Source organism: Halictus rubicundus, chromosome 3 (genome assembly GCF_050948215.1).
Source record: "Halictus rubicundus isolate RS-2024b chromosome 3, iyHalRubi1_principal, whole genome shotgun sequence".
Lineage (NCBI taxonomy): Eukaryota > Metazoa > Arthropoda > Insecta > Hymenoptera > Halictidae > Halictus > Halictus rubicundus.
Window position 1 is genome coordinate 14765274 of NC_135151.1, and position 13253 is coordinate 14778526.

Genomic DNA, 13253 nt, shown 5'->3' on the forward strand with positions numbered 1-13253 from the left:
TTTTCATTCGTTAAGAAAGTAGAAAATTATAAAATCAATCAATCAATCAATTATAAAATCGTTGAATATATGCAGATTTAATTTAGTCACCGTTACCTGCATTTGCAGTGGGTCACAACTAAATCGTTAAAGTTAAAACATATTTGTATTTGCAACCGAATGAATTTATGTTATAATCCAGTACATTGATGCCATTAATGATGAATACTTTTTATATTATGCTTTTATTTTACTGTCACCTGGACTGATTAATGGGTAGAGAATTACAAAAATTGCAACTAAAAAGAAAAGAAGCTTGCTTGTTTTAACGGTGTAAAATGTTCATGCTACACGCACGAATACCATAAATAACTAGTCTAGAAGATCATAGAATAGTCTAGAAGTCATTTTATCCGTCGACTTTTTCCAGCACCATACTTCACTGCCCGTCATTAAAAAAGACACAGGAGAATTACCAAATGTCAGATACATTATAAAATAATTTAAGTAGCCGCGGACCATCGGGAAAAATTTTCAGCGTAATCCTTAATGGTCCGCAACCTCGTAGATTGAACCGGCGGCAAGGAATCATAAACGATGCGAGCGTTGCAAAAGTATTCCATTAAAATCGTAACAACTGCGCAACGAACGGTTAAGAGCATCATTATTCTCCCGTAAAAACCACATACCGTCGGGTTTCCGCGGTCACGGGTTCGGTGACCGCAAGCGAAATGACATTTGCGGCGCGGCGGTCGGTAGTGCTCGGGCCCGCGCAAAATCGTCGGATTTCTGGATTTTAATTGGAAGGACGGCAATCAAACGACGACGTCACCAAGGATCAAAGTGCACGCGAAGCCGGACACGGTGAGGTTTATGTCCGTCGGGGAAACCGAAGGGAAAAATTTGGCTTTTTGGTGCGCGCGCAACGTCGCTTTTTATCGTTGGCGTCTGGAGAGAACAGACTTGTATGGAATGTCAGGCCAGCCTACAAACAGACACTTGTACAGTTCAGTCACAGGCATATTGTACACATATACACGCTGCGAAGATTATGCCTAGTATCCGTTTCTAAGGAATGTTATGAAAAAGAAAGAGGTAAACATTGCAGTGTCGAAGTGGAAAAAAGTTATAAGAAACGCGCGGTATTTTCGGTTCTCGGTTGTAAATCTGCTGTAAAATGTCGACTTGTGCCATATGCGAAGGCCACGCGATCGTTCAAGGTGGGGATTAGGCAGAGCGGGAAGCTTACCTCTCTTGTCTCTGTGCCGCGTCCCGAGTCTCTTCTATCAAGTCGCCAAGGATACACGCATGGGAATTCGTGTGGAACGTTAATCCTCCCTGCGCCGCGGGCGGAAAGTTTTTCGCTTTGGGGTTCGATGCCTTTCACATGGTGGCCGTTCTCGCGCGCACCAAAGTCACCCCCGGGCAGCCAATTTTTTACCCGCCACGCACACTTGTATCCGAGTTAAACGACGTGCTGACCGAGAGAGAAAGAGAAAGAGAGACAGAGAGAGCTGGCACCGAGGAAAAACCGCGCGCGACCAGCCGTTCTCGAATATTTAAACGACCACCACTGACATAAAAACCCGGCCTCTCGCAGGACTGATTCCCTGGACACCCTCCACCAACCCCTCTGGCTGCGGTAGGAAAAGGGCGGGAACACGGCCGCGAACTTTCTACAGCCCAAGCCGGCTTAAATCCACTCGTTACGGCGCACGATGAAGCTCGCGCTCGCGGAAAACCCGCTCAAACTAATTCGTCTACTCGACCACGAACGCCGCATTCATCCCCCTAACGTGTCCTCTATCACCGGACCTGAAGAACGACCACCTTTTCAGGATCCCGCGAACGATATCATCCGAGCACTGCGCGTTTAAGGGCGTTCCGCCGTATTGAAACATCAAAGAATCGATTTTGAAAGCTTCGTTCTTTGGGGACGTTTTTAGAAAATTCCGTGCGGACGTGCATGCAAGTTATATCATTATGCATTTAAATATATAATAGTTGTTAGTATACCAATAGTTGTTAATAGTAACATGCCATAATAAAAAATATAGGTTTCCATTAGAAAAAGAAAGTTGACCTTCAAATGACCTTGAAAACGCCACCCAAATAAGAAACTGATACTGCCCCTCTCTTTCCCCCTCGAAATCCTTGGACGCTTGTTTTACACTTTTTTAATATCTTTCATACTTTCCGAGATATTCGGCTTGAAAGTTTTCAAATGAACACCCTGTATATTTATTTGCGTACTTGATGAATTTTCAAATTCCATTCTCTCTTGACTTTTCATATTACCATTTAGAGAACTGTATAAATTGAAAAAATATATATAATAATATATACGCGATTATACGCAGTAACAGCAACAGCGCCCCTATAGTCTCCTTCTAATAATAATTACGTCACTCTAGATATACAGTCGCTGCTAAACATTTTCTTACTCCTAGCTTGTCGTTCTCATTGCATCATTTCACTGTACATTGTTGACAGTAATGAGAAACGAGCGCATAGAAAGTTGAAACCGTTTCAATTAAGGAATATCTTCCCGAGAAATTAGATCTGCCGAAGAAAGAAGGGAACCGCCGGGTCATAAACATATACCTTAACGCTCTTCTTTCCACGTACACCGTTTCAGCACAGTATACGACACCCCCGCTTCGGGTTCCTTTGAAACAGCATCGCGCTGCACTCGAATACAAAAAGCGTTGAGTTTCCCCGCGATAAGGTAACGCCATCAGTGATACCGTAACTTTTCCTCGAATTGATTTTAAAGGGTCGTTCGCCGCTTTCGACGAAGAAACGTGGAACGCTTACGATAAACGCCGTCTGCACCGGGTACACGTGCTAGCAACTACGCGTATTTCCCCGTCACACCATCAAAATGAGATGCGAAACGCTCCGTTGAAAATTTCTAATATCCTGTTCGCCCGATCGATAATCCCCTGGATTCGGTAACAAATTCATTAACGATGCTTGGAGCTACCAGACCGGCTAGACTATACATAGATTAAATTATTCAAATCTCCCAGGATCCACGACTTTTAATAATCCACGTGTATGCGTTCTTCAGGGTGAAAATCGAGAACTACTTTTTTATAGATACTGTGAAATGTTCGATTTTTTTGTTATAGCTGGAGGACTGCGGAAATTATGGGTTTATGGTAAAAATGGGCGAGTCCGGTACAGAGCAGTAGACGCATCAGAAGAATTTGAAAACATTGTTACATTATTTTCAATTTATTAAACCAATTACAGTAAGATATACATTTTTACTTAGCTCCTGTTTTATACAATAAACTTCGAGAATTTTAATGTTCCATAAAGACCCATAGTCTGGAAATAGGTAGTATATTCCCCACCATATTTTGCTGGATTCCATTTAGGAGCTTTCTCCGTAAACGCACAAAACCGCGAAGCACAATGAAGCTAATTGCTTTTCAAAAGGGTCGGAAATGAATTGTAATTGAATGTACAAGTAGAACTCCGTTTATCCGGATCCCGTTAATCAGGATTTCCGGTTTATCCGAATTGTCAAACACAATCCCCGTCTTTTTTTTATCCGCTAATTAATTAATATTCTACGTTTATGGCAATTCATTCGACCCGAGGAAAGAATCACATTGTTCGTTTGTAGTAATGCTTCAGGGAAATATTAATTACAGCTTATGATGATTGTAAACTCTGTTAAGCCACGTGTCTTAAAACATCCGAACATTTCTTCGACTAAACTTTACTTCAGGAAACCAGAGATTTTTCACTTTTTCTTACGCACTCCTGTAGAATTTGTTGAGAAAATGCCAAAAATCCAAGTTTTAATTCTAGGAGATCAGTAGTTCAAAAGTGATGCGTGCGTAAAGTTGAGCGATATTGGTATGTACTTAGACATCATTCAATGAGCTGAGTCGCGAGGAGGTTAGCCAAGGTTAGGTTTGTGTGGGCAGCGACTACGCTTGCAAATCTATATTATCAACATCATCGTGTGCTTATGCTGCTACCTAGCGGCTTCGCTTGTTAGACGATGCGTGGTGCTGAGTACTTACCGACATGGCAGCACCCTTACCTATCAAAAACGCCGAAAATCGCACATCTTTACACACGCATAACATTTGAACTAGTGATCTCCTAGGATTGAAACATGGATTTTCGGCATTTTCTCGCCAAAATCTACAGAATTACATAAAGAAAAGTTAAATATTTCTGGTTTCCTCAGATAAAGTTTAACCATTTCTTCTTTATCAGTTATTTACAAGTTCCAGGAAAGTGTTTAGATAAACAGTGCAATTTTTATAGAACGAGTTTTTCATAACTTCGTGCCAAGTGTAAAAAGTCATCTAAACGCAAAGGTTTTTCCGTTGGAGGCAATATTGTTAGTTGCCAACGCTCCATCTCACCTAACAGAAGGAGAACTGGTTAGGAAGGATATCAAAGTTAAATTTCTCCCACCTAATGTAACAGCATTAAACCAGCCCATGGATCAGGGAGTTCTTGAAACTTTAAAGAGACGTTACTGAAAGCAGTTGCTCAACAAACTTATCGAACACTTAAAATTGAACAATTTTCCGAGAAAATGGTTGATACTGGCGATGATGTTAGCCCTGCAGATTTTGTTGGCATGTTCATGTTTTTTTTTGTTGTACATGTAGATGGGTGTGCAGACGCAGGGATCGATGACGTCAAATCTTGGTTACAAGGTGACATTGATGGACACTTTCAATTAACCGATATAGTCATAATTGCTACTTGTTGAACTAACGACAATGTGGTGATTGATGATAATTTTGCTGATGAAGTAGCTAGTACCTATAGAACCAAACCCTTGTGTTAGTCACGACAAAGCGACAACGATGCTTAAAAATGTGTAAACATGAGGAGAAAAAATTACCCTCTCTTTGCCAGTACCGGAGCATGCGCGATAGAGACAAAACGCGTCACGTGGCCAGGCCGAGGCGGAAGAGTGGGGAGCGTGGTAGAAGGGGAAATTAGAGTGGGGAGCGTGGTAGAAGCGGAAGTTAGAATGGGGAGCGTGGTAGAAGGGGAAGTTAGAGTGGGGAGCGTGGTAGAAGGGGAAATTAGAGTGGGGAGCGTGGTATAAGGGGAAATTGGAGTGGAGAGGGTGGTAGAAGGGGAAATTAGAGTGGGGAGCGAGGTAGAAGGGGAAATTGGAGTGGGGAGCGTGGTAGAAGGGGAAATTAGAGTGGGGAGCGTGGTAGAAGGGGAAATTGGAGTGGAGAGCGTGGTAGAATGGGAAGTTAGAGTGGGGAGCGTGGTAGAAGGGGAAGTTAGAGTGGGGAGCGTGGTAGAAGGGGAAATTAGAGTGGGGAGCGTGGTAGAAGGGGAAATTAGAGTGGGGAGCGTGGTAGAAGGGGAAATTGGAGTGGGGAGCGTGGTAGAAGGGGAAATTAGAGTGGGGAGCGTGGTAGAAGGGGAAGTTAGAGTGGGGAGCGTGGTAGAAGGGGAAGTTAGAGTGGGGACTGTGGTAGAAGGGGAAATTAGAGTGGGGAGCGTGGTAGAAGGGGAAGTTAGAGTGGGTAGCGTGGTAGAAGGGGAAGTTAGAGTGGGGAGCGTGGTAGAAGAGGAAATTAGAGTGGGGACACAAGCCTTGACCTGGGTGAACCCAGTATCACCAGATCCCCCACTCCCCCGCTCCCTCACTCTAATTTCCCTTTCTACCGCGCTACTCCCCACGCTTCCGCCGCCTCCCAATCACGTGACGCGTTCCGTCTCTGTCACGCATACTCTAGCACTGGCAGAGAGAGGGTAATTTTTCCCCTCAATTCGTGCTCTTACCCCTCATCTGGCGACACTGGGTACAGCGTCTACGAGACCAAGCACCACGGAAACGTCCCTCACCTCTGAAACAAAACTCACAGATGTCCTTGCAACATCGTAAGTAAATTGAACATACTTATAGTGTACGCATATGTATCTTGCTTCATACAGCAAGCCCGGTCCCGAAATAGGGGAGTGATTCGTTTTCTGATTTGTAATCGTATGATGTTTTTCGTTCTTTGTGCCTATTATTCACTTGACGTTCTCGCGCGATCTGTTTGCGCTGTATACGATAACACAGATAAAACGATAAAACGGATGGATCAAAATGGATTCAATAAAAACACGAGCGCGAAATACGGGAATCGTTAAATCGAAGAATTACAACGCGATTTCACGCGGCGCGTTTTAATGCGATAGAAAGTAATGCGATTACGGCCATACATGTCCCGCATAATTTCTCGCCACGCGCCATTGATTGCCGATGCAATTCGCGGTCCGTGTGACCGGCGCGGGGGCGCGACTGTTAATAACTGCTTGAATTCAAAGACAAATTATTGGCATCGATACACTTGACAATCGCGACAATGAAACGGATATCGTTCATACGTATGAGACTCTTCTCTGAGGTTTATCTTTATAGCAATGTTTAGTAATGATGTAACTATTACTTCAATAAGCATGCAAGTCTGTCGAATGTCTTCATCCGTTTTGTATTTTAAATGACAAATAAATGATAAATAAATAAGTGCTTTGTAAGTTTTAAAGGTAGTACATCGAAATCCTAAAACGGCAGGAAAATATTAAAATTTAAAATAGCTTCGTTCTTGATTTAACGAGAAGGTACTAAATTATTTTCTATACCGGACATAGCGTTCAAATTTTTACAAAATGATATGAATCATTGACATTCTGATAAAATTCAATATCGATAGTAGTGTGTTTCATAGGCTATTCTATGCTGCTTTTTCCAACAAAATATAAGTGGTGCTGAGAACAATCAATACTGCATCTACAAAGCACTAAAAATTTTATATTGCTTTACATATATAATAAGTAAATGTTTATCGAAATTTGTATCGATTCTTATCATAATGTACACGGTGTTCGACTACAGGTGGGAGAAAATTTAAGGGGTGGTTCTCCATGACAATATAAGACGAAAATGAAGAGTAAAGAATTGTGATTTCGGCCTCATTTTTTAGTTATTAACAATTCAAAATAAATGACACCAGTTTCTTTAGCCCTGTATCTGGCACAAGAGCAAATATTTGTTGAAAAAAATATGACACAACGTTCACATGTCTTTTAAATATCAAGAATAGTTCTTGTTTATAGAAATATATAAAATAATAATCAAGAAGCGATTTTTGATTTACTTTTACTAGAAGCAACATTAGCAGGTTATTAGAGCCGATATAATATATGAAAATAGAACTTGAAATTGATGTTGCCTATGGGCTACAAAATTGGCTACAGAGTTGAATTAAATCGGATTATAATAATCCATGAATATTAACGAAAGCTGGAACCATAATGAATCAGAAAATACGATGAAAAATGACCTTCGATTTAGTTTGTTAGAAACAACATTGGCATGTTGTTAGAATAGAAGTATACAAAAATGAATGAAATAATCCACTGACATCAACGAATAATAAAATCATAATTTATTAAAACATATACGAAAGAACAGAGAAATGAACGGAGCAGAAATGCCGGTGGTATACTTATTAATAAGAAAATTATACTATTCCCAGAAGCAGTAGAATATGCCAGCCCCCCGCAGACAATCGGCGGGTTAAACAGCGGGTGCGGTGCGTAACGGGTCCCGTATCCGCGGTCGTTGAAAAAATCATAAAGAACATCTCGAGGAGGGTGCCGTGACCATGAAATGAGCGGTTTCGTCGTGAATTCGCCGTTTAAAAAACGCGGACCGCCGGCGCACCGGCGGTACCCAACGAAATTATCTCATAAAATTCGGGCCGGCTGATTAACGGGTATAAAAATGTTTCTTTGAAAGCTGCCCCGCGTGTTCCTTTGTCACGGAGAAGTGGTCCCTTGAAAATTCCAGCCGTTTCTCTTATTAATTCAAGAATAACCGCCCGGAAAGAATTGCTCGCCGCCGTTGAACCGCGACCGTGCCGGTTTCAAACGTTTTTCCGTTGAAAAAGGAACGGAAAAAAGATTCTACCGCTCTGGCGAGAGAGAAAGACGGAGAAAGAAAGAAAGAAAGAAAGAAAGAAAGAAAGAGAGAGAGAGAGAGAAGCCACTAGCCAGGATAATTTCAATCTGCGCCTTATCCATCGGTCGTTCCGGCTGCGCGGGGTGGTTAACCAATTATAATTGAGTGGATCGACCGGATCGCGGAAAGGTCGCCGTGGGTAAAACCGTCGATGTTCTCGCGGGCGGGCAATTTCGGCGTTCAGTCTCCGCCTGCTAAGAAATCGATGCAGGTTTATGACAAGGCGAAGTTGGTTAACTGCTTTCGAAACTACTCGGGACAGCGCGGGGATCGTAAACTCCGGGGTTTGCTTAAAGGATGATTTAATCCAAAGTTTCGCTGCGCCAAATAAGAGTGTGCCTGATGGTCCGCGTAGATCCGGCGACGATGGATAAGCGCGCGGTGGCTCTGATGGCCGGAAGAGGATAGACACCGCCGCGCCGGGGTGGACGAAAAGACTTGTCTGCCGCGGGGCGGGCGAGTGAAAAATCTCCTCGGAATTACGGGGGCCATTTTGCAGGACCTGAAAAGAGGGAATAGATAAAAGCTGTTCAATCTAAAAGTTTTCGCCGCGGCAGTTTCCCCGGGAAAAGGGAATCCTCGCGAGTATTTCGGCGCCAGTTTGGTGATTAATTTAGCAGACTACGCGCGCGCGCCGGAAAACTGCTCGGAACGTCGTAAGTCCTGAACTCGAGTGCTTTAACGATGATTTAGGGGAGAGCCCGTCGGGCGAAATACAGAAATTCCGCGCGACGACGATCCGGCAAAAGGAACGATCCAAGGAATCACCGGACCCGTCCGTCGATGCTAATGGGATAGAAAGTCCATTATGAAACGTCTACGGGGGTCTTTGGGGCGCGGATTATCGCGATGGATGGGGCCGCACCCGAGACCGAACCCCGTAATATCCCGAGATACTCGATAACGAGAAGACAGCTCGACAACTCGGGAAAAGTATATCGAGCGGGATCCTCGGAAAGGTGAAAAATCCCCAGACAGGATCTTCAAGTTTCAACGGAGCAGCAGCTGTACCGCGCCGCGCCGCGCCGGGCGAACTTTCCCCCCGGATCATCGAAAACGCCGCGGCAGTTCAAGGAGTTTAATTTCCTAAAATTCAATATTTTTCTCGCCGACAAACAGGGCCGGGCGAAGCGAGAACCGAGAAATTTCCCAACTCTCTCTCTCTCTCTCTCTCTCTCTCTCTACTCTCTCCTCTCTCGAGCCTCTGTTTCGATTACGTCGGGAAGCGAAGTTTGGCTGCGGGAAAATGAACGCTCGGCGAATTTATGAGGCGCAGGTGGACGGAACGACGTCAACCGAGTGCCAGAACTCGTACTCCAATAGAGTCCCAGGCAGGCCGAGGAATAAATGACAGGCGAGACGGAGAAGCCGGACGACAAGTCGGCGAGAACTGTATCGGGGTGCATTTTTGGTCGAGCTGTACCCGAAACGACGGCGAATCTTTACGCGTTCACGATTCTCGGAATAAACTGTCGTTTTCTCCGAATATGCCCGACCACTTTGAAGACGGGGCCGGTTTTTTTTCGGGGAACGATCCTGTACATTAGGCTAATGAGAAAGTATGTGAAAAGTTCTCTGCGGCGCGGGGAAACGAACAACCGCGCCTGACAGTAACGTGTGTCTGCGATGATGGTACAAATAATACCTCTCTGTAACCAGAACCTCTAAAATCAGGACTCGGGGAAATAGATTTTTTTCATGGGTATGTAGAAAAAAATATTTCGAGTTTCTCGAGTGGTATAGAATTTGCCAGATAAAATACCTCTTTGAGATAGCGTTTATATTATTTTGAAATGAGTATTTCGTTCAGATATAAGATATTTCAAACAGTAGTATGTCCATTGCTTTTTGTCTTGAATAATAACATATTTGCTTGAACATTACGAAAATTTTGCCACGACCTGCACGCATTTTAAACTGTATGCATTTACTCGTGAATTAATGGTATGAAAGGTTGTCGACCTTTTACCTGGAAAGAATTAATTATTTCATCGTCGTCGAGTTCGTTATCCCCTTTCAGAACATGTTCATGCTCTCCTTAATTCAGCGAATTACTTTTTCATTTAATTGTGTCACAGTATTCATATGGACGTAAATTATGTATGGTAAAAACTGTTTTTGTGCGGTAGATAGGGACCGCATAAAAGAAACCGCACAAAAAAATAAATATTCAGAAACTTCATAAAAAGCTATAACAAATCACTGTTTACAACATATTAAAGAAAATTCTTTTTACGCGGTGGAGAGGGACCGCATAAAAAAGTCTCACTTAGAAAATATTACTGAGAAAGTGCTTTCCAAACAAAATAAATAATTAAATTACATATGGAAACTTTCTAAAAAAATTTAATTTCTCATTTTAAACATGGAGGAATTTTTAAAATGCACATAATTCAATAATACTCGTCGTAGTCCAAAACGCGCATCTTGTGATGAGAACATTACAAGGGTGTTATAATATTCATATACCGCATTAAAAAAAAAAAATCGCATTGAAAAGGACCGCACAAAAACAGGTTTGACTGTATACTCCATTTACGTTATTTCAACTTCACTTGCTTTTCGTTACATCTTTGCGTGCACTCGTAATCGCGAAGTCGCTCGGTGAAAGATTGGAAGAAACTGAGAGGAGAGCTGGTGTCGTAATGTGGAAAATATCAATTCCCCGGAGAATAGCAATCAGAGGGGCTGGGAATCGGTACTCTCAGCGAGATCAAATTTTCACCACGATCCAACCGTTTATCCAGCTATTTTCGCCTCGTCTGTCCGTAGCAAGGAACCAATTCAAGCAGTTCGGTAACAATAATTCTAACCAAACGTGCCGGAGGAACGCGTTTAACGTCTTAATCCCCGATGTTCTTGAACTTTCCCGAGTAGGTCGCCAGGGGTTTAAAGACGGACCCGCAGTGCAGTCTTGGAAACGCGGCCATGTAATAACAACCACGCCGAATATCTGTCCGCGTAAAATACCACAAGCAGCCCTCGGAACCAGCTGCTTCGAGGAAAGAAGTTTAGTTTCGAAGATCCGGTAGCAAGAGCAATGGAATCCGGATTATACTTGAGACGAGCACGGTGAACCTCTGCCGAGCAACGTTTCCCATGGGGACGTACTGCGCGAATTGCGACTGTGTAAAATAATAAAAAATGGAGTGGGCGTTATACGGGGTGTTCGACTACAGGTGGCAAAAATTCAAAACTCCAAGACAATATAAGACGAGAATGAAGAATAAAAAAATTGCGTTTTCGGCTTCATTTTCGAGTTATTATCAATTATAAATCCGCCTAAAATGCGGCAACCCGGCCGACAGAGGTGTACGTTGCTTACGCCATAGAGTAATCAAAGGGGCTCCTCGCGCGCACCCAATGGCTAGGCTCTGACGTCGCACACTTCAGCCAATAACTCGGCTAGAACCGAAAATGCACGTGAATGGCCCAATTGCCCAATTGTACAACTCTGTTGGTCGGGTTGCCGCATTTTAGGCGGATTTTTACTTCTTAATAACTGAAAAATGGAGCCGAAATCACAACTTTTTTACTCTTCAGTTTCGTCTTATATTGTCATGGAGAACTTAAATTTTCTCCCACCCGTAGTCGAACACCTTGTATAATGTTTAAATGTTCACAACGCAGAAAAACGAAACCTCAGACAACGCTGTTCACCTGTGTCCACATATTTGCGGAATTAAGATGGAAACAATTGAAAATTGTTGTCTACAATGTTTACAGTGTAACGGACACGTGGTGGGCATATTATAAAAATAACTGGACAACTAATAATGCTTTTAGTAACGTACCCCAATATATACAATATGTATATTTTTAATAAATGACCCCAATTATACTACTCAAAAATGGCGGAGTTGTCGATTGTGTTGAATTACACATCTTTCTTGTTCGGACATTTTTCAGTAATTGCATTGTTGACGAACTTATAACAAGAAATAGTTGCGCTAACCTGTACTCAAAACGCAATAAATTTTTCCAGTACTCGGCCAACGACGTCTCGAGCCTCGATTATCGGATCAGAGTCCGTTCATCCCGTTCGTCTCCCAATTAGTCCGCCTAATCAGAGTTCTACCGGCGCGTCGTGGGATCGCAACTATCGGGGTTCTACCGTAGAAGCATAGACGCATAGTTGGCATTAGAGAGCACCGCTCAGTCGGATCTCGGCGAGATTTCGGAGGGTCCGGATACCTTAACGATGATTTAATTCGAAGTTTATAAATACTGACTCGCAGGATAGTTCGAGGACTTAGGGAGAGAGACCGCAGTGCGGTTAACAGGATGCAAGCGGATCCTCTGCTAGGTCTGTATAGGGCTCGGGTCAACGTGGAAACTCCGATGAGTGTGGCTACAGGGGAATATAGAAACACCGAGACGGAGACGCGAGCAAGGAATGGCGAGATGGAGGGCAACGTGTCGTGGAGGAGGGCCGGAAGAGGTCTGCGACGGTTTCATGAAGAGAGATAGGGGGAAAGAGAGAGAGAGTGAGAGGGGAGAGACAGGGAAGAGAGGAGAGGGGAGAGAGAGAGAGATCCACACGGAGGCGCAACGATCGAAACGGAGAAACCACGGAGGAGGGACGAAGACGGGCGGGACACTAACAGGGACACACCGGTACAAAGACCGAAATGCAAATACGTATTCTGTGTACTTAGGAAGCTGTAGCGCCAGCGAGCCTCATGCATAGAGATTGTACGGTGTCCGTGTAAAATCGACCCTCAACCACGCCGCCGCGACGCGCCGCGTCGCTTCGTGCCCGTTTCCGCCAACGGCCTCCTGTCTGTCTTTAAAGCGGCGGACAAAAGTATTGGCACTGTTGAAATAATTACTCACAGCAATTTATTTCCCATGTACGCTACCGCTCAAAAGTATCCGGACGCTCCTCGGTGGATACGTCGATGAATCTCGTATTTAATTTTTTCGTGTAGTATTGGTAAGTTCCACGTACGTAACCTTCAATTTAAAGCGTTGGATATTTCATAAAAAACCAGTCACTATTTTAGACACTGAAATAACTTTTACGCAATGCTAATACATATTTCGCAAGTGTCCGGATACTTTTGAGCGGTAGTGTACGTGAGCCTCAAGGGACGCATGATTATACATTAATTTGTACTCACGAAACGATTAATATTTTAATTCGGTTACATTCAACTTACCAGTTATACTGTTTTATCCCTGGCACAATTTTTGCATCGGTCTAAAACACTAACTAGGAAATATATTTAACATTTTATTTAAGAACGCTCGACTG

At 43.3% G+C, this 13253-nt stretch overlaps 1 protein-coding gene across 5 annotated transcripts in view; it reads right to left on the reverse strand.

Moving 5' to 3' along the window:
• LOC143352748 (cell adhesion molecule Dscam2) overlaps nucleotides 1-13253 on the reverse strand; it is a 249819-nt gene that overhangs the window by 163185 nt on the left and 73381 nt on the right. The gene's annotated exons all lie outside the window — the stretch shown is intronic.